The 20,982-nt window shown below is 36.1% G+C and overlaps 1 pseudogene; it reads left to right on the top strand.

Annotated features, from left to right (window-relative positions):
- Positions 1-20,982, top strand: part of LOC113324821 — a 149,875-nt pseudogene that overhangs the window by 84,687 nt on the left and 44,206 nt on the right.

Raw genomic sequence — 20,982 nt, 5'->3', positions numbered from 1 at the left:
TGTGTATGTTTTGATATTACTTCTATGTGAACCTTATATTGTTGGAGTTTGGGTAGAGTAGTAAGCCAGCTTTCCCAAATAACAAGGATGTGCTAATGCTGTAGATTAACATCTGTTAAATTGTACATGTGTATATATTGGTACACCTATAATATAGTGATAGGTGTTTAAAACAACTAATTTACTATATAGTAGTTATGTTTCCTTTGCTATTTTTTCTTGTGAATTTTATATTTTACGTTTGTTTTGAGTGTTTTGGGTATTTTGGAGTCGCATGGAGGAAAAGAAGAAGAAATCACCCAATTTGTGCGAAATGGGAAATATTGTCATTTCATAGGCGAACACTATCTGGAGTCCATTCAGTGTTAAGGGGCAACTCTACTTGAAGGAGTACTAAAGACAGGACAGATGAGGTTAAGCGGGCTGCCAGATGGGTAACCCTTATCAACGTGATTGGGGTGTACATATCCTACTCTAATCTATTACCTAACCCTAGAATCTCAAGAGTCTCTCATTCAAATCATTTACCCATCTGAAGAGCAGAAAGAGCAGCGGCTGCTGCTGAGTGAGACCGAGATTTTGAGAAACGGATTGAAGGCGCCATTGAAGAATCAAAATATGAAGATGGGATTCAGATCCAGAAGAAGAAACAAAGAGGGTTGTTGTGTTGCTCGAGAATGATTGTGAATCGAGAAGAGCGATGATGAATTCTGATGGGTTTCTGCTACTGACGGATATGAATTAGATCGAGAAGCAGTTAGGGCTTTATAGTGTGGAAGAAATTTGATCTGAGAATGGGTTTTGATGGAACTGGTTAGGAGATGATGCTACTGTAAAATCGAGAAGATGGGTTGGTGGTGGATTGACAAGATAGAAGTGAGAGATGCAGATGCTGTTGCTGTTCTTGGAGATTAGAAGGGGGATCTGGTGGCTGTGATAATGAATGGGTAATTTTCATATTTCGATTTGGTTCGAGATGGGTTCTGTTGGTATGATTTTGGGATTAAAAAGATTGGATCTGGCAGAGAGATTAATAGAAGAAGCAACTGCTGGAATGGGTTTGCTGAAATTGATGAAATAAGGGTTTGGATTTGTTTCTGGAGTCGAAGTATTGGGGGTTTGCTGCTGTTCAACTGAAGTTGTATGGGTTATGGTGGTATCTGATGGATGTTGAAAGTGATGCAGTAGAAGACGGAAACAAAAGCAAGTGATGATCTTATATTGAATGGGTTTCGGTGAATGATTAAGGTGAAGAACGATGTTGTGATGTTGAGAAAATGGGTTCTGCTTGATTGAAGTTCTGATTCCAAGAAACTAATTGACGTTGTTGAGCTAATGGAGCTGTAACTATTGGGAAACAAAGAAAGAACAAAGAAGAAGATACTGAATTGGGAGAAACAGACATAGAAGATGAAATTGTTGCTGTCAACGCTAGCAGAAGAATGAATTTTTGAAATTGTATAGATGTATGCTAGGATTTGTTACAGGGTGGCCTGAAATTGGCCTGGAAATGTGAGAAAACAGACAGAACTCGGCCGACTTTCTGATATGGCGAGTCAACTCGTTACCGGCCGATGACCGATCCATACCTTATGTTGAGTAAGACCAGTTAGCCGAGTAAGATGCTAACTCGGTGTCTGACTTCCCCTTTCTTTGACCCAATTGACTAACAGAAGACCGCTAGGTCAGCTGTTAACTTTAACGTCCTCTGACGGAATATTCCGTGACTGAGAAGAAGATTCTTGCTACCGGCAGCACTATTCCGGTGCCGTTTTAGTCCGGATTCCGGTGAACCTAAGGATATTTCCGGCGACCAAAATGTGCAGAATTTATGAAGACTAGACTTGGAATTTTATGTGGAGTTGGGCTTGGATTTCGAAAGAGAAGATGGAAGATGTGAGAAAGGCTTGGATTTGGAAGTTGAGTTACAAAGGGAAAGGGATTCTATTCCTAAGAAGAGTTGAAGCAAATTGAAGCCTATAAATAGAGAAGTTCTCTATACACATTTCTACACCTCTACACACACAACACTTGTGTTTTTGCTTTCTTTTCAAAATTCTTCTTTTAATTATTTGTGTGAACTTTAAAAATTCTCCCTTTAATTATTTGTGTGAATTTCAAAAACATGAGTAGCTAATTTTCTTATTGATTGAGGATGAATTCCTAATGCTTAACATGTTTTGAGTTTTGTTTTTAAATCTACTTTGAAGTTTTTCACATAATTATCGTTTGTTTTTACTAATAGGAATGTTTATACATTCATGGTTGATTGATAGATTGTTTAGGTGGCCAACTAAATTGATTTGTTAATTGATCGAAATCTAGTGAAAGTTAGGGGATAAGTAATCGTTTCTTGACTCTTTACATAAGTAGCAAACACGAGACCTTGCGGAGGGATTCCGTGGAGCAATTGTGTGTGAAAAAACGTTAGCAAGTAGACCTTGAGCTAAGAGTCTAACTACTAATATCAACCTAATAAATTCATAAATCTTAATTCGTTTAACTAAATTACATCTTGAGTGAGCTACTACTAGGTGGTTTGGTGAATAGAATTCGGTAGTCGAGAACTTCTGTATCCGGTGATACTAGGGATTTAGTGGTTTAACACTGAGCTAGCTGCTTTACCTATGATTGGTGATAATCTGTGACTAATAAAAAGTACAAAAGAACATAATTTGAATCATTGTTTTGCAATGAAGAAGGATTCATTGATCTAATCTCTCTTATTGGTTTCAACATATACTTTTAGTTGCTTTGTTTATTTTCTTTTGCTTTTCAAAATCTAAAACCCCTCTTTTCGTGACAACTTTACAACTAAAAATCTCTTGCTCCTCGTGGGAACGAACTTGACGACACTATATTACTTGTTAATTAGGTGGAAAAATATTAATTAATCTGTTGTGGTTACGACACTCATCATATAGGTGTACATTTTTGTAAATATGTGACATATTGGTACACCTATAATATAGGTGTATATAGTTGTACACCTGTTGATTTAATGTGCACATGGTTGTACACCTATTGATAGTTAATGTGCACATGATTGTACACCCGTTTATTGTTAATGAGTGCACATCTTGATTCTTAGATTAGATATGTTATCTGGATTCTTAGTCGTATGTTTAACTTTACTGGTTTTGAATTACTGACTGACGCATAAACATTGCGGTTCTAGTATCAATATTATGGACTTCAAATACTCAACAAGCAAGCTGCTGAAAAATTATTTTAGAAATAAAACGAGATATTATGTGTTAGGCAAGGTGGGAGTTCTTGCGAAAAATTATCATGCATGGTTCCACCGATAGGTATGCAGTTCCCATCGCAGGTATCCGTTTTGCCTACTGATGGTTCACAAATAAACATGTACAGAATCTGTAATTGCTTCCCTTAAAGTTAATTTGTTCGGTATTCAAAATGTTTAGTTTTTCCTATTTTGTAACGATGGTAGTTGATTTCTAATATTCCTAGATGACTAGATCATCTCTCATTGATTTCCTTACGAGCACATACGTTGGACTGGACGTCGAGAGTAACACTTTATAGCAGATTAATGGGTTAAGTTTTCCACTAATAATACTCCTTTGTTTTATCCCATTCGTGAAGAATTGTGGACCATGTAATTTTAGCTTGTAAGAGAGATAGTTTTATTTGCGAATGTGTATTCAAGTTCATTCAGCAGTTGTCATGTTTAACTTTATAGTTCCATCAAAATTTAACTTAATGATATTGAAAGTCGGCATGGTTTTTCCAGTGGGTGCTTCAGGCCTTGGGCGGTTGGGAAGGTGAACTTGATTACTGTCACCAGCTTCTTGAAGACGATATTTTTAATAATTCGGCTTGGAATCAGGTAAGAGACAGCTTCTGCTTGAAATTTTATCTACTTTCTTTTAGAGACTGCACTAAATGCAGATCAGAAACATCAAACTTCATCAGTACATGCTGCAAAGTCTCCAATCAACATATACATACTGGGTTCAATTGCTAATACAATCTTCTTCTTCTTTTTTTTTTTAGTGGGAACTCCAGAGATATTTCGTAGTGACAAGATATCCTCTCTTTGGAGGCCTTCAGACAATGAGCATAAGGTTGTCAGTGACGGGATTCAAGCTCTTATTTTTGCAACTTTAGCCACTATGGTAAGTTCATATTGATTCTTAACGTGTACATTGTTGTGCACCTATTGATTGCTAATATGTACATAGTTATGCACATATTGATTCTTTTTGAAGTTAACCATAGTTTTGAATGTATGAAGACTTTGATCTGGTTTCAATATATGATTACGATCCAAAATTGGACTTCATATTCGAGATCGATGCATCTTAGTCTCTATTACCAATCAAAAAAATTTGAATTTCATCTATTTTCAATTTTCGATCTCATCTGAATAAATATCTGCTTTGTGGAATGTCTTGGCATTTCTTATTTCCTATCAGATATTAGGCTTCCAATATAAGAGTTAACTTGGACAACTGAAGTATAAGTGTACATTGTTGTACACATGTTACAGAATTATGTGTGTACATAATAGCCCACTCTAGGATTCTTAATCATATTTTAGTGAATATCTTTTTTCATTTCTTGGATTTATATGAGTCACTGACTGTTGGTTATGACAAAAGTTAACATATTAGTAGACCTGTAATATAAGTGTACATTGTTGTACACATGTGACAGAAATTACATGTGTTTTTAGTAGCCCACATGCCCCACACTAGGGCTCTTAATTAAATCTTAGTAAACAATCTTTTTTCCTTTCTGGGTTTGGATTTTTATTCTTTGTAATTTTGTATAAATGAGTGATTCTCTAAAATGAGTAGTGGATGAATTCTCATCTTACATATGAAGTATTTATTGGAATGTCAAAGTGGCCTTACATGGAGGTGGTAATGAATGGTTTAGACTCCAACGACTCAGTTGATGTTGGTCCAATCTCTGCATTACTGTTTCAATTCCAGGTATGTAATAGTGTTTGTATATTCAGTATATTCATTTTTTTTTTGTTTGGTTAGGATCGACTGACATTGGAAATAAGAGACGTGGAGTAGTTGATATTGACCTTTCTGGCAATTCTCCTATTGGGTGGTACTTTCCCATCCCTGAGATCTGCAAGTAGTTGCTTTAATTTTTCTTTGTTTATATTATTTTTCTTGGATTTTGTTAGATTTTGTATATGTGTACATACTTTTACTCCAGTGTGTTATGACATGGATGAAAGTAGATCAATCAGTTTTGTGTGAGCATGGACGTTAAGCTTGTTAGATTTTGTAGATGTGTACTTTATTGTACACCGATACATCATGTGATGGACATATGACCTGTAATGTAGTTTTGAATGTTGGAAATGTGTCGTTTCTGTAGGTGTACATGTACACTGATGTCTTATGTCATACTTGTATACATGTATATGTGCACATGTTGTTAAATGTGTACATAGTAAGGTAAAACAATGTCTTGATTCTTCGTAAGCTTTCTGTAGGAGCATGATACAATAATAACTTGAGTTTAATTACAACTTTTTCATTTCATCTCGGTGTATGCTTGAGCTTTCCGGATAAAAAAATGTTGCAGAACCTTTGGCATACTTCTAGCTTTATATGTTCTCAGTTCTTGTTAGTTGTCGTTCTTTCCTGGAAAAGTGTTCACTCTTTATCCAACATGTGTAGATAGTTTTACATATGTTTATTTTTAATGTGTACATAGTCGTACACATGTTGATTGTTTTTGAAGCTGACTGTAGTTTTTAAATTATGAATCCCTTGACTTCACTTTTATGATTACGGTTGAAAATTGGACTTCAATTTCATACATTGGGGGTGACTTATGGGATGGAATAAACTAAATCTTGTTTTGTATATGTTTCTTTTCGATGAAATTTACAAAGAACATCTTGACGACATGTATGTAATTGCAGTTTTTCTTTACTCTCTGGTATCTAACTGTAGTTTTTCTTTACTCTTTGGTTTTTTGTTATCTGTACAAAGTGATGCCTACTTTTTTTTTTTAATATTTGTATTTGTCTGCAGATGCCCAGGTGCTGATAAAATCTATAATGTTTTCAAATTTCAATAATCAACTTCCTGCAGCTCTGAAAAATTGAAATTTGATAAGCAACTCGTGATGGAGAACGTATGAAAGATAATTACTGAAGCAAATGGTTACCAATTACATCTTATCGCCCCTGAACAAGGATATCGCTGTCTCATTGAATCTTCGTTAATTACTATTAGAGGTCGTGCAGAAGTAGCAATTGATGCAGTAGGCATTACTTTAACTCACTGCAGAGGTAGCAGTTGATGCAGTAGGCATTACTTTTATCTCACTGCGTATACTCCCTGTCAAACATAGTTGTACACACTAGCGTAAATCAACATTTTTAAAAAATGAAAGTTATATAGTCATATGGGTACTCTTTTTGTTAATCTCGTAAAGAGCTTTCCGAATATATAAAGTTTGTGAATTTTGGATGAGTGGTTCAAAAGATAAATTGGTTTTTAATTATTTTTATATTATTTAAAGGTGATGACATCACTATGAGTCACTTTGGACTAAACTGTAAATATTTGGACTAAATTGTAAACCAGGAAGGTTATTTGTGTATTTTCCATATTTTGAATAACTTTTGGACTAATATGTACCTAGTTGACTCGGCCTGTACTAAATTGTACTTTTTGTCGCATTTTTGGACTAAACCGTATTTTTCCCTTTTTATGAATCTTAAACCAAAATCTTCAAAAAGAGTCCGAGAATCGAACCACTTCTATTTACCACTTGTAAAACTGCATCAGTTTTGGCGACGCCGACGCGGACTTGACATTAGGATTAGGTTTTAGATTTTAATTTTTAATTTTTTTTGTTTAGTTTAGTTTAATTAAATTTGTTTTTATTTTCTTTGATTTTACTTGGGTATTTTTCTTGTTTTGATTTGCAGGTAATATTTTACATTCATTGTGGAATTTCCTACAAAGAAGGTAAGTAACGAAACCCAATATTTTTCATTAACTTTTAGATTTTTAGAAATAAATTTTATTCTTTTTGATTTTATTTCCTTTTGTATATATTATTTTATTTATTAAAAAAAATTAAAAAAAAACACATGTTGCACACACCAATTGCATCGTCAGATTTGCCTAATTTAGGAAACATGTGGATTAGTAAGCTGAACCCGTGCCTTGGGCCTTATGGGAATTACCAGTTGAAAGTCCACAAACCTTCGCCTTGTACCGCTGACCAGTCTCTGACTGTAGGTATATCTTTCCAAGGTAACCCAAGCTTACCTAATTTAGTAAACCTTGCATATGCATGTGCACGATTTTCTTGATTGAACACTAGTATAATTACTTGTGTATGCGCCTTTGGAAACGGGTAGGAGATAGAATCGAGGAAAACGACCTTTTTAATTTGAGTCCCACCCGTTACACGTATTTAGGCGGTAACTCTATTTTCTCCGAAATGGTTAATGAGAATGAAGTCCCGGTAAGAGCCCTTAGGGATAGGATGAACCCGTCTAGGGTAGTACGTAAACCTGGTGTTATTTTACCAGCTTCTACGGTCAAATTTGATATAAAACCTGAGACCATCAATATGCTACGAAAATTTAGGGGAATAGAGAATGAGAACACGTATACCCACATCCGAGACTTCGAGATGATTTGTGATACCATGAGTTATCCGAATGTCTCCAAAGACGTTCTTCGATTACGTCTGTTCCCTTTATCTCTTGAAGAGAGGGCTAATGAGTGGTATCATTTAATACCCTCCAACACAATCATCACCTGAGATGGTCTTGTAAAGGCCTTTGTTAAGAAGTTCTATCCACACCATAGGACTGCTGTTATTCGACAGTCTATTCAAACCTTTATGCAGAAATTAGGTGAACACCTACACGATTATGTAGAAAGGTTTAATGAGTTGTTGTACCAATGCCCACTTCATGGCTTTGATAAAGGCCACATGGCCCAAATTTTATATGAGGGCCTAGATAGTGAAACCTGAACGCAGGTAGAAACAATAAGTGGTGGAGAATTTACCCATAAAAACCCAGATACATGTTTTGACGAGTTTGTTGAGTTAGCTGAAAAAACTACACAATGGGCTTCAATGAGGGAGCCTGAAATAACTAGGAACCCTATCCATAAGGTCAATAGAGTTGATAATGGGTCAGATATTCTTAGGCGTCTAGAAGCCTTAGAAATGAACCAAAGGTCCAATCAGACCATGAGTTGTAACAATGAGCACAGAACATATCCATGCGCTATTTGTGGTGACCAAAGTCATACTGGACCTCAGTGTCCCCTGTTTTACCCAAGTGAAACTACCCGCGACCAGGTTAGTGTCCTACATGGTGGAATGAACTCTAAATATGAGGGTCGACCCAAGTTTGACTCATATTCTAATACCAATAACCCTGGTTGGAGACATAACCCGAATTTCTCGTGGTCTAAAGGTAACCATCAAGGTGAACAACCCGCCACCGTGTTTTTCAAGGAACCAAGTTCAAGTCCAAGAGACGAGCCCAGTTGATAAAAAGGTGTCATCTTTAGAGGAAAATCTAAGTCTCTTTATTGAACGCAGTGTTATAAACAATGCCGAGGCTACTATAAATATGAACCTTTTAAGTCAAAGGTTTGATAATTTGGGTCAGAAATTCGATGACTTTGTCCTGACGAGTCAACGATATCAACAGAATAGTGACCAAGCTATTAACAACTTAGAGACTCAGATAAGTCAACTTTCGAGCAGGATAAATGATAGAGAGAGTAGAACATTTCCTAGTCAACCGACTCTGAATACAAAGGGAGTCAATCAGGTTAATAGGCCAGGTAGTTCTAACCACAATGAACAAGTCAAAGCAGTTATCACCCTTAGAAGTGGTAAATCAGTAGAGAACTTGGTAAAATCACCTGAGGACAAGAGTCCAACTGAAAAAAAGACTGAAATTGAGAAAACTTCGTCTAAAGACCCTAATGGGTCTGAGAGTGCTACGAGTCCGAATGAGGAAAATATCCCTGAAAGAGTGTACATACCACCTGCACCATTTCCTCAAAGACTCGCTAAGAAAAATCCTAGTACATATGCTGAAATCTTAGACATCTTTAAGCAAGTTAAGATTAACCTTCCCTTTTTAGATGCAATTAAACATGTACCTGCTATGGCTAAGTTCTTAAAAGAGATGTGCACCGTCAAGAGAGACGTGAGTGTCCATAAGAAGGTACTTTTGACCCAACAAGTTAGTTCCATAATCTCACAAAAGTACCCAATCAAATTTAAAGATCCTGGTTGTCCTACTGTCACATGTGTCATAGGTAAAGAAACGATAGGGAATGCTCTCTTAAATCTTGGGGCTAGTGTGAATATTTTACCGTTTTCGGTGTATGAACAACTTGGACTAGGTGAGATGAAACCAACTAGGATAACACTACAGTTAGCCGATAGGTCAGTCAAAATTCTACGGGGAATTATTGAACATGTTTTGGTTCAGGTAGAAAACTTTATCTATCCAGTTGATTTTGTGATTTTAGACACTAAACCTGTCTCTAGTCAAGATATTAATATCCCAATTATCCTCGATCGTCCATTTTTAGCTACTACAAATGCAGTCATTCATCGTCAAACCGGCCAAGTAGAATTTTCATTTGGGAATCAGAAAATATCAGTAAATATTTTCAAGGCGTTACAAGACCCACCGGACCCTGAACACTATGATTCCATATGCATGATTGATTCTCTCGTTGATAACACTTTTACTAATAATATTGTTAGCGATCCGCTAGAGGCGTGCTTGGCCCACTTTGGAGCCTACTATGATGAGGATAGTCATTTTTAAGAAGTCAATGCGTTGTTAGACTCTGCGCCCGTAATGAATTATGGAAAATGGCAGCGTAAACCAGAACCTCTTCCGCCGACCATAGATAAACCCCTCCCATCATCAGTTAAAGCCCCCACCCTTCCACCCCCGCTACCAGATACATTGAAATATGTATATCTTGGTGATGAGAATACTCTTCCAGCGATAATTGCCTCGGACTTAGATCCCGATCAGGAGAGTAGACTCGTTAGTGTTCTCCGAGAGCACAAAAATGCAATTGGGTGGATCATAGCATATTTGAAGGGCATTAGTCCTGCTGATTGTATGCAACACATCTATCTAGAAGAGGGTTCCAAAACTTCAAGAGAGATGCAAAGACGTTTGAATCCTAATATGAAAGAAGTTGTCCACGCTGAGGTGCTCAAGTTATTAGATGCGGGTATCATATACCCAATCTCTAATAGTAAATGGGTCAGCCCTGTCCATGTTGTCCCAAAGAAGTCTGGGATTACAGTAGTTGCGAATGAGAATAATGAATTGATACCCACCCGTGTTACTACCGGGTGGAGAGTATGTATTGACTACCGTAAGCTGAACTCAGCATCGAGTAAAGACCACTTTCCTCTACCATTCATCGACCAGATGTTAGAAAGGTTAGCTGGCGACAGACATTATTTTTTTCTGGATGGATATTCTGGTTATAACCAAATCCCTATAGCCCCGGAAGACCAAGAGAAAACAACCTTCACATGTCCATTTGGTGCTTTTGCTTACAGGCGTATGCCTTTTGGGTTATGTAATGCACCCGCAACATTCCAACGTTGCATGCTAAGTATCTTCTCGGACATGGTTGAGCGATTTCTCGAGGTCTTTATGGATGATTTTTCGGTTTTTGGCTCTTCTTTCGATGAATGCTTGCACCACCTTACACTTGTTTTAGAACATTTTAAAGAAAATAACTTAGTCCTTAATTGGGAAAAGTGTCATTTTATGGTAAAATATGGAATAATGTTAGGACATGTGGTGTCCTCTAAGGGAATAGAAGTTGATAAAGCTAAGGTTGAACTAATTTCAAAATTAAGACCACCAAAGACTGTAACAGATGTTCGATATTTCCTTGGCCATGCTGGATTTTATCGTCGTTTCATCAAAGACTTTAGCAAGATTGCCTTACCCCTGTCGAACCTACTTGCTAAAGATACTACCTTTGTATTTGATGAAGCCTGTGTTGAAGCTTTTGAGAAGCTTAAATCATTGTTAACTTCTGCCCCTATTATCCAACCACCTGACTGGAACCTCCCATTTGATCTTATGTGTGATGCGTCCGATTATGCAGTTGGTGTTGTCCTTGGCCAACGACATGATAAAGCACATAGTGTGATTTGTTATGCTAGTAAGACCCTAAATGATGCCCAGTTAAATTACACCACCACTGAGAAAGAAATGTTGGAGATTGTTTTTGCTCTGGAGAAATTTAGATCATATCTCCTAGGGTCTAAGGTCATAGTTTACTCTGATCATGCTGCACTCAAATATCTCCTTTCAAAGAAGGACTCAAAACCTCGGATGTTTAGAAAGGGTCCGAAAATGTAGTAGCTGACCATTTATCCCGTATCCTTGATGAGACTAGAGATGATGAGAGAACGATCCTTGAAACGTTCTCTGATGAACAATTATTTTCCATCTCTTTGTTACCCTGGTTTGCTGACATTGTCAATTATTTGGTAACTGGTCAAATGCCCGACCATTGGTCCAAACAGGATACAGCTAAATTCTCGTCTGAGGTTAAATACTTTATCTGGGATGATCCATACTTATTCAAATACTGCCCTTATCAGATCATCTGTCGTTGTATTCCTGACAACGAAATATCCAGTGTCTTGACTTTTTGTCACTGTGGAGCTTGTGGGGGTCACTTTAGTTCTAAGAAAACAGCAGCAAAAGTTTTACAATATGGTCTTAATTTGCCAACTCTGTTTAAGGACTCCCACCTATTTATTCAAAGTTGTGAGAGATGTCAGAAGTTAGGAAAATTGACCCGACGAAATATGATGCCATTTAATCCTATACTAATAATAAAAATACTTAATGTGTGGGGTATAGATTTTATGGGCCCTTTTGTCAATTCCTATGGCAACTTTTACATCTTATTAGTTGTTGACTACGTGTCTATGTGGGTTGAAGCAATCGCTACCAAGACAAATGATCGCCATGTTGTGATCAAGTTTGTTAGAGAAAATATCTTCTCTCGATTTGGTATGCCTAGAGCAATCATTAGTGATGGAGGTTCCCATTTTTGTAACCGGTCTTTCGAGGCAATCATGAAGAAATATTCCATTACCCATAAGGTTTCCACACCTTACCACCCACAGACATGTGGCCAAGTTGAAGTGTCTAATAGGAAAATCAAACAAATTTTAGAAAAGACCATAAACCTTACACGAAAGGATTGGTCTTTGTACTTAATAGAGGCTTTGTGGGCTTACCAAATCGCTTTTAAGACTTCACTTGGGATGTCTCTGTATATACTTGTCTTCGGTAAAGCCTGTCACTTGCCTGTAGAATTAGAACACCGAGCTTATTGGGCCATTAAACAACTAAACTCTGACTTACCTACTGCTGGTGATAACCGAATACTGCAACTTAATGAGTTAGATGAAATTCGTAATGAGTCTTATCAAAGTGCAAAGATTTACAAAGAGAGAACCAAAGTTTTTCACGACAAATCGATTCTTCGAAAGTCATTTTCACCAGGCCAGAAAATTCTCTTGTATAATTCTCGCCTTCATCTCTTCCCTGGTAAGCTTAGATCTCGTTGGACAGGCCCATTTTATGTCAATACCTTATATCCGCACGGTGCTGTTGAGGTTATAAACCATGATACTGGAGAGATTTTCAAAGTCAACGGTTAAAACCATTTTTGGAGTTACCCAATCATGAAATAGAGAATCGGAGCTGAGCGATCCTGTCTACCAGGATTAATTTTAACGGGTAACAAAGTCTGGATGAAGACACTAAACTTAGCGCTTTATGGGAGGAAACCCATACACGGTGATATTAGGTTCCCTCTGGTGGACCCTTCTGTTGTTGTACATTAGTTTTGTTTTTGCTTTTATTCTTGTCTTATTCTCCAAAGAAGGATTATTACGCTTCACCAGGTACTATCTTTCTGGTTTACCTCTTTATTCCTCGTGTTACCTTTATTTTTGGTATTGCACTTTAATTTGAAACATTGAGGACAATGTTAGGTTTAAGTTTGGGAGTAAGGGAGAAATATTTGAATTTTTCAGTGTTACCAAAATTAAATAAAAAAATATTTCCAACCATTGAAATTTTAGAGTCACTAGCCTGCTATATTTTCATACGGAATTTTGTCCGAAATAATGGAACTTAGAAGTCCTAGAGAATACGTCTATTAGGAGTGCTTAATATTTGTGAGAGGTCATACCGTTGTGGCTCAACTTAACCATGCCGGTGGAAAATGAGGTGCAGAGGGAAATGCGGTATTAGAGAGTTGATCAACCTGTTTTATAAAAGGGAGACTGTCCATTACAGAAAGAAAGGCACCAGCCAAAGACGAAGGGCAGAGTCATAACCATGCTAGGCCCTTTGTTTATCCCTTTTTGATTGTGTGTCACCGTACGCAAATTCCGAGTAGAATGGTGAGCTATCCAACCTCAATATTTGTAGCTGACTAAATACTGGCACTACTATTTGATCTCTTGAGTGATAAATTATCAATCATGAGGGTGACGTCTATAGATGAAAACCTCTTTCTTGTAGTCCGCATTATCACTACTCTCTCGACAACAACAGATCCATAGAAACATATCATCATCAACAAGCGGAGCTACATAAAAATCTACAAGGAAAGCTGAAGACGTTCGAGGTTTAAAAGCAACAATACAAGAAAGAGAAAATTTCACATTCAAGTGAAGCAACATACAATGAGTAGATTTTATATACATGTTGAAAACTAACATAAAAAGAGCATCATTCTATATCCAAGTATGAAGACTGAATACAAGAGCAAAGAAAATCAAAAGATGAGAGTTATTGAAGATTATGATACGAAGACAATAAAGTTATGAAGATCCAAGTGGTAAAGTACTTCTTTCATGGCCATGTTTATTTTATTATTTTTATAGTTGCAATCTCTCTAAAAAAAGAGATTTGCATTTAGGTTGTTATTTGTTCAATAAAGCCATGGGGATGAAAAATCTATAAAGAAGGAAATTGAGGAAAAAGAGTACAAATTGTCAAAGTTTTGTGAAGTTCAAGAGTTTATCATCAACAGCTGAAGACCGAAGACGAAGATGAAGAAGACGACGAGCCGAAGAAATTTTTATTGGATGCTGTGAGAATAGTGTTGTTGCCCATAGAATGTGAAGGAGAGTGAGTACTCCCATCCTCGCTTATTGGTTGATTTCCTTTCTTAGAGATCATCAGAAAAAAGTTTTTATATCCACGATTTTGTGGAGTCTCCAGAAATAATTCGGAAGGTTTCCTTCCCACCATTCAACGTGTGCAGGATTTCTATCTTCATTCCCGCCTGCACACCTGTGTGAGACTAAAAAAGCGTTCTTCTGAGTGCAATTATCATAAAACCCTTTTGGTGAGGCAGAAGTCGTAACAACTAGATCAAACTCGAACCTTCATTCTCCCATATGGCATAGGTTGACCGGTCACACTTTCTTCGATTAATCACACTTAACATATGAATTTTCTCTTGTACTTCTGACTTTTTGATAATTAGGAAGAGAAACTTTATGTCTTCATAGCACTATACTTGTGACTCAACCAACATTGGAGTAAATTAAGGTTTTGTGTGTACACCTCTTGTAAACCCTCCCGAGACATAACTCGGCCACTAGGGCCACCTAGGGGTTTAAAAGCTTGTTGCACACGCTGAGTGCAACAGCGATGCCTGCGACAGTGAGTTAGGATTTTATTTTGTATATTAGATTTTCTCAAGGATTAGCAAACAATAAGTTTGGGGGTGTTTGATAGACACATTTATGTGTCTGATTTATCTCAATTTTATATATTGTTAGTACTCATTTTTGTACTTATTATGGTGTTTTATGTATTTGTATGTATTTTTGGAAAAAAGAAACCTTTTTGGAGAAATTGGCTCGATAAACTGCTGAAGGCACTCGGAAAAATTACTAAAGGCACCCCAACATTGGATAAGGACACCCCCAAAAGTGTGTTAAAAACACCCCGAAAAATTGCCCAGGGCACCCCCAAAAGTGTTTAAGGCACCCAGGGATGTTGCTATTTACATCCCCAAAAATTGCTATTTGTACCACTGGATTAATCTTTGTACCCCAAAATTACTTTCGCCACCCCAAACTGCTGGATAAGGGGTGACCTTCTTCAACCTTTTGAATTTTCGAATTTTGGCGGAAAAGTGGCTACAGAATTAGGGTTGAGATTTCAGAGGGGATTGAAGGAGACTAAAGGCTTGAAATTTTTTGTATATGTTTTTTTGATCACAAAAGAGATGTTAATGGTCTTATTTTCAACCATAATTGGCTAGATAATCGGGAAAAGGTAAATCGATGTTCACAGAATTTGGCGGGAAAAGTTGTTCTTCACCTGGAAATTTAGGGTTCGGATTTTTGGGTGTTTTGGAGGAGATTTAATCGCTGAATTTGATTCGAATTGTGTGGGCTAAATAAATAAGATACAGCTGTTGGATTCCTTCCAATTGGACCAGATAATCATGATTTCGTAAACAGGGATAAATATTTTCCCAGAACTCTGTTAAGAAATATTTTGAATTCTGGTGAGACTCAAGCATGGATTTGGGTTGCTTTAGGCCTGTTGGAGGTAAACAGGCTGAGTAAGGGTGTTGGATTCTGCTGAAATGGGCTGGATGAAAAGATTTGACGAAACATGGCAGGGTAGTTACGTGGAAAGCTATTCTAGGGATTTCGTGTGTTCTGAGAGCATTTAACATTAACTGGGAAACGCAGAGACGTGTTTAGATGAAGTTGGACAACTATTGATGCGTGAACAAGTCAAAGAAGGAAAGAATCACAAAATTTTGGCAGAGTATTATTTCCGAGTAAAAGAGAATATTGTGGATTTATTACAGAGATTTCATGCACCTATTGGGTATAAAAAGGTTGCTAGGATATCATAGAGGGGGGACGAAGCGTTTAGAGCAGAATAGAGAGCTAGAGATCGAAAAAATTTGAGTGTTAGAAAAGTTTCCTGCTGCTGCAAAAACTGAAGAACACGAAGAACAAGCCCAACACAAACGGTCGCAGAGGGTGTCGCAGTATCAGTCTCAGAAAAAACGACAGTCATTGGTTGCGGATTCCATCCCATTTGCAAGAGACCTTCTGCAACTAAGTTATTGCAACAGTGCCGTGGTTACAGACCTTTAACGACTAAAATTCATTGTAAGCTTAATTTCATTTATTTTTAATACAATGAATATTGAAATTTTCTCCAATTCTCTTCACATGAGTAGCTAAATTCCTCTTCTAGGATTAGAGAGGAAGTCCTATTATGTACACTAGAATGTTATGATCATTTCTCTATGATATTTCTCTTCGGTCCGTTGTCTTGATTCATCACGATAATAATTTCTTTTACTTGTCCTTGTGCTTTTATAAAAGATTTACATTTTTGATTTAGAAATCAGCACCTATATGTGATAGAAATTATTAGTATTTTGAGAAATAATTGAACAAAAAAGATTATTTTCCAAGACGCATATAATTGTCCTAAGTCGCCTTGAGTAAGTTAATAGAGAATATTATAGGAAGTGATTGTAGCAATCTAGCTTACATATTAGTGATGGAATCTTGACATCCTAGGTTGTCCTTTAATCGACTACAAGAATCATTTTTCGCATATCCATTATTTTTAGAGTTTTACAAAAATCACCATCTCAATCTTTTGGTCCATTTTAGCAACTTTTTCTTTAGTATTTTATTTTTATTAATCTTAAACCAAAATCTTCAAAAAGAGTCCGAGAATCGAACCACTTCTATATACCACTTGTAAAACTGCATCAGTAGGCTAGTGCTTGTAGCGGTTTAATACAGTGTGGTGCTCAAGTCTGGACAAGATCCCGGGGTTTTTCTGCATTTACGGTTTCCTCGTTAACAAAATTTCTGGTGTCTGTGTTATTTATTTTCCGCATTATATTGTTTATCTCTATAATTGAAATATCACAGGTTGTGCGTTGATAGATCATCGTTGTTATCAACTTTGATTAAACCTTGGATATTGGTCTTAGTTACCGTCCAGGTTGTGTTTGATATATTGTTTGACTTACGAATTCATTTCTATATTTGTTAAGTTGTAGATAATACATCAAAGGAGATAAATCTCTTTGATTGTATATTTCGGTTGAGCCTTTGCTCTCTTAATATTAGAATCGAAGTTTGGTCTAGTCTGACTGCTAGGCGAATTATTGGGTGTGGTTGTTGTACCCCCGTTATTTCCACACTTTCCGTTTATCACCTCGATTTTCGTTTGTTATATTCATGGTAAACATAACCCACACACTATATTTAGATTTGCATACTAGATATGTATATAAAAAAAACACACAATATATTTTGCTTGATTTGGATACTATAAATAAGAAATTAGAACCTCATTTATAAGTAAAAGTAAGAAGGAATTGGGAGGATGAGTTCTAATGAGAAATCTATTGTTCCTGCCAAGGGTCTTATTATTAATGATCCTCCTATGAAGGGCTTTGCATCATGGGATGACTTTGTGGAAAGCATTGGTGATATACTGGAAGAGTATGTCGATGAAGAATGGGAATTAGTATATAATATGAAGCTTGGGATTACTCCTGCAAGTAGGCATGTTGAAAATGATCCTCCTCCTAAGGGTTTTGCTTCTTGGAATGCATTTGAGAAAATCTATGGTGACCATTTGGATAATTATTTTAATGAAGAAGAACTTGGGGGGCCTCTATCACCGAGCTGCACTAACACAAGCAAATTTATGGTTTAATGAGGACTCGTTGGCATTGACTAAATTCAATTTTTGTTATAGCTGGAAAATGGTTTTCAAAATTATTTTTAGTATGCTAATTTTATTTTATTAATATGTAAGCAAAATTTTGTAGCAGTCAAAAGCCAATTGTTCAATTGTGCTCTCAATTATGATTTTTTTTTTTGGTTAGGTTTGTCAGATTTGGCATTTGAAAGTTATGAAAAATTTTGTTATGTTTTTCATCTCTGATACATAGACTGAAAACATGGTTAACCCCTAACTCTTCAGATCCAAAAATCCAAAACCAATCCCCATTAAACAAACTACTCATTCTGTTTTGTCAAAAGATTGATACTCATACAAAGACTGAAAACATGGTTAACCTCTAACTGTTTTGTCAAAACATTGATACTCCAACAAAAATTAAACAACATATGCACTTGGAATCTAAAGAAAATATTGCATCCATAAATATTAAGCATTCACAAAAGTTAACCTTCCAAGCAGCTTTACAAAAAAGACTAATTAAACATCAAAAAAAAAACAAAAAAACAAAAAAAAGGCCACAAAATAAATACACTAATAACAAAAAAAGATAAAAGAAAGATATATATAACTAAACAAAAGATGATGGACCGAGATGTGATTGAATACCATTATTGCATAGAAGCACCATCAAAATAGAGGACTAGATCAGTGAGAAACCCCTTCTTCTTCTTCGCTGCTGCTTTCGACAATTGTAACCATATCTTTGTATGGCCAATCATCATCATCATCGTCATCGTCTTCATCTCATCCTCAAGCGCCGACCCAAACTAAAATAAGTGTTTTGGATCATCAAAATCATCATCCTCATCTTCCTCCTCCTCCTCATCCTCCTCCTCCTCATCATCATCATCATCATACTCATCATCCTCTTTATCGTCCTCCTCCTTATCATCATCAGACTGAATAAAATAAAAATATCCAAAACAATGAACAAACTTGCAACCAAAATAACCTACAATCTCTTTCTCTTCATCAAGAAGAATATACCGGAAGGAAGTTACTATTAAAGCAGTCCTGATCATTTTGGATATGTTGGTTTGATACTGAAACCCTAAGTTTAGTTTAGACTCTTTAGAGAAAGGCTTGGAAAATAAAAGGGGGAGTAGTACTCTTTCCTCTTTTTATTCCCTGACTTTTCGGTTTCCAATACACGTTTTCACTTTAATATTCATCCTCTAGCTTAGACACAACTTCTAGCTTAGCCACAAGCATGATAATTTGGCTGGTGAACAAATATAATTTTTGAAAATAAATAAATATATAATAAAAAAAATTGGTGGAAAATTACCATCAATAAATTTTTCTTGGTGAAAATACTCCATACATTTGGATGAAACGTACTCGCTAAGATCGTGACGTCGAAATAAAAATTATTTTAGCTGAAGAAGCTCGTCCAAGAGTGACATCGGTAAAAAGCTATAAAGCCTGTCAACGAATCCAATCATAGTCGTTCGTGAATTATCGGTTAACCAATTGTAGGTATAACCCAATATATAGTCATATATGTACTACAGAAATTATTTATACTGGATTTTTTTGACGATACATGATTAACTCTGTGACTTTATAATTTATAGGCAGGGATGTGCATTACTCAAAGTTTTAATGGAAGACATTAATTCATAATGTCAGATAATCAAGTAAACTAGTTTCACTTGATAACCAAACATCTGCAAACATAAAAATTGTATCAGAGGAAAAATTAAAATGAAAAGACTAAAAAACATTTTTGTCCTTACCAATACTATCAACCGATCGGTATGATACTGCCGACAATTTTTGAATATTCATGTATCATCAATATTTTGTGTTTTATCTATATTAAAGGCCGAAACACGACAACATCTGATATTATCGGCCGCCACGACCGATATTAATTATGAGAGCAATGGCATCTTAATTAAAAAACTTGTAGGGGTCTCTCTCTATCATGATATCATTAACGCCCTTCTCAATTCCGCGAGCAACAAAAATTATGTTGGAGAAAAATCGCCGCATTAACAGAGCCGCTATTTAAAAAAATAAATAATGATCCATGTTATTTTAATACAAATTTAATTGTAATAACAAATTAAACTTGTCAAATGTTAATTTTTTTAGAGCTAGGTAGGATTGCTTGTAAGAATATGAATTGGGTTTTTAATCAAAAAAATTGCACCAAAAAGTATTTATGATCTTTAGAATAAAATAGTGCAATGTTAGTTGGCTCAGTTATAGTAACAAAACTACTAAGTATCCCGCGGTTTGTACTGACATATATGGAAAGGGTGGGTCAACCAAAGTATGTAGTCGAAATCGTTCCTCGGTCCTACTCGGTTGGGGATCTTTGAGTGAGGAGCATTAATTCAATATATTGTTATATTGAACCTATTTATAAGTTTTTCCTTTATATACCTCTCATCTGAGAGGTTATGAATTTTTTGTTTTATGTTTTTGGTGTATGCAACGCCAACTGCTTGGAAAATCACCAACTTGTTTTGCTCAAAAATCGGTCTATATCGGCAAAATCGTCCGCCTTAACCGCTAAAATTCGAAAATTGCTTGGAACCGTAAATCGCCTCGATCATATAGCTTGTAGTGATTACTCGGCGAGTAATCGGACATAGAGAGCAATTTTACACTGGGTTGGACCCTAAACCGCCTTGTAGGGATTCGCAGGGGTAGCCCATTGGGTTGGTTGGGTCCCACTCATTTCTTCTTTTCACTAGTGGTATATTTTTTGATCTATGATCATTTCTAGTTTATTAACAATTTGTGCAGAATATTATTGTGAGGACCATGTCCTAAATACCAGCCCCATCACTAAATATTAGTATATATATGAAACATTCCTATGATTGATTCTTAGATTTTGGGGTACATTCACTTTGGGACTTCTTGTTATGCGTGACTGAAAGAGAAGTACTATAACAAGATCTAGTATTATATACCTAACAAGATCTGATAACTTTTGGTCTTATCAAAAACAATAAAAAATAGAAAAACATTTTCCTCCTTGGGTATAGCCTTCTCACCCTTTTTTTAGTTTACTTTTTTTTTATAACAAGAAATAAAGCATATAAAGAAAACAACCCTAACTATATGCTTCTCACACTTTTGACAACCCAAAGAAGAACTATAATTAAATGTAAGAGTATCTTTGCTAT

This window comes from Papaver somniferum, chromosome 11 (genome assembly GCF_003573695.1).
Source record: "Papaver somniferum cultivar HN1 chromosome 11, ASM357369v1, whole genome shotgun sequence".
Taxonomy (NCBI): Eukaryota; Viridiplantae; Streptophyta; class Magnoliopsida; order Ranunculales; family Papaveraceae; genus Papaver; species Papaver somniferum.
The sequence above is the reverse complement of the archived record's forward strand: the minus strand, read 5'-3'. Positions and strand labels throughout refer to the sequence as shown.